The following is a 2,258-nucleotide window of genomic DNA, read 5'->3' on the forward strand; positions in this document are numbered from 1 at the left end:
TGTTCTAGTGGTGTTTGTAAATAGGAATCTCAAGTCTGCATATTGTACAGCAATTAACCACTAAGAAGAATATATGCAGTGTGTTATTTGTTGAAACTGTACTTACGACTTGATTCGAAACTGTCTCATTGCTATCTGTTTATCAATAAAATTTTGAAAAAAAATTAGTTGTTCAGATTACTAGATATAACATGCAAAATTATACAAAAAAGCTATGAAAAATAAAAAGGAGAGAGAAAAAGATTAAAGCACTAGGTTCTCCTTTCAACAATGAGCAGAAATCAGCAGTACAATTGTCCAAGCTATAGTGTGTGTGTGTGTGTGTGTGTGTGTGTGTGTGTGTGTGTGTTTAAAGAGCAGAATATATTTACTGAGGGAAAGAAAGCTTCTGCCAGAGATAGGGACAGAAGGGACTGAGTGGGTTGCCCACATATACATTTCTTTTTTCCTTCCCTTTTTCTTTCTTTTCTCCTTTCCCTCATTCCAGTTGTTCCTTCCCTTTGAACAATTTCTTTCCCTTTCATGGTATCTGTTGGACCTTTCAGATTTTATTTACTCTCTCAGGTTCTTACACTAGCAAGTCACTATGATATTTACACATATAGGTCTGATATATTTCACTTATGAGTATGGTCTCAAGTTCCATCCATTTACCTATAAAACCCTTGAGTTTAGCTTTTTTATAGCTGAGTAATGCTCCATTTATAAAAATACCACATCTTTTTTTTTTTTTTTTTTAGCCATTTCTCAGTTGATAGGAATTTGGGTTGTATCGAAGATTTAGCAATGACAAATTGGGCTGCTATAAATATGAGTGAACATATATCACTGCAGTATGATGTTTTCAGTTCTTCCAGAAAAATACCTAGGAGAGGTATAGCTGGGTTGAATGGGACCTCTAATGCTAGTTTTGTGAGGACTCTCTCACTGAGTTCTATAGTGGTTGTACCAGGCTATCCTCTCACCAAGCGTGGAGAAGTGTTCCTTTATCCCCGATCCTTTCCAGTAAAATTTGTTATTGGTTGACTTCTTGTTGATAGCCACTATTTCTGGGGTAAGATGGAGTCTCAATGTTTTTTTAAATTTTATATTTTAACATATTTTGTGTGTGTGCAGGGTCTCACTATGGAGCTTGGACTCATAGTGATCCTCCTGATTTCTGACTCCTTATTGCTGGGATTGCAGGTGTGCACCACCATGCCTGAACTCCTCAATGTTGTTTTAATTTGCATTTCTCAAATGACCAATGGTATTGTACACTTTTCATTTGTTTGCCATTTGTATTTCTTCATCTGAGAAGTATATATTCAACTCAGAATTTTGATTGAGTCTTTGATTTTGGCTTATTGCCTGTTCTCAGTTGCATAGAAAGTTAGAAAAATAAAAAGAAAATCATTCAAATTTTGTCAGAGATGAGAAATGTATTCTTCAAATGACGATGAATGCAACATATCTTCTGAGTGCAAATCTCGGACTTACAAATCAGTCCTTTGGTTATTTATCTGTGACTAAGAATTCACTCAGGGCTCAAGATGGCCCTGGTAATGACTAAGGAAGAGTCATTCCTTTTGTAACTTACCTGCTTCACAAAATTTGAAATTTCAGTCCTTTCTTCCCCCTGTATCATTTCTGAGAACCATCACAGAAGAATGTGCCCAAGGTATGCTCGATACATCAAAACAGCTTCATAGATGGAGCTTATTAGCTCTCTCCTCTTTTGTAGTGCTTATTTCCTTGTGGCATAGTTAGGTTTTCTTAAAGCACTTATGAAATTTTGTTGTCTTTGTAAAAAGAAATGAACAGTACAAAATTTCAAGAAGAAATTTTAACTTAGAGGTTTATACTTTTATCAGTGGGAAGTTAACTACATAGAATTTCTCCTTCTCTGCATCTTGAGATGATGTGAAAAGGACAGTTAAAAATAATGGAAAATTTGTGTTAACAGAGTAGAAGAGGGTAACAATGACTTAGAACTGATTAAGATAAAATACTTTTCTATATCAATGTTTTGGCTTTTCTTACCTAAATAAACTTGCTAATTTTTTTATTACTCTCCTCTTGAGCTGAGTGTTTTGTAAAATCAAGAACCTTAAGATAAGTGGGTCTTGGGACTGTATATCACTGCCATATTAAGAAATTGCTGTGATTATGGGAAGGTTCCATGGGAAGCGGACTGTCACAGGACAGTGATGACCACTGTGGAGTTCAAGGAGCACTTAGGCTCAGAATGAATCTGGAGAGAAGAAAACAACCTTGGA

The sequence above is a fragment of the Octodon degus genome, unplaced genomic scaffold (assembly GCF_000260255.1).
Source record: "Octodon degus isolate 3935 unplaced genomic scaffold, OctDeg1.0 scaffold00036, whole genome shotgun sequence".
Taxonomy (NCBI): Eukaryota; Metazoa; Chordata; class Mammalia; order Rodentia; family Octodontidae; genus Octodon; species Octodon degus.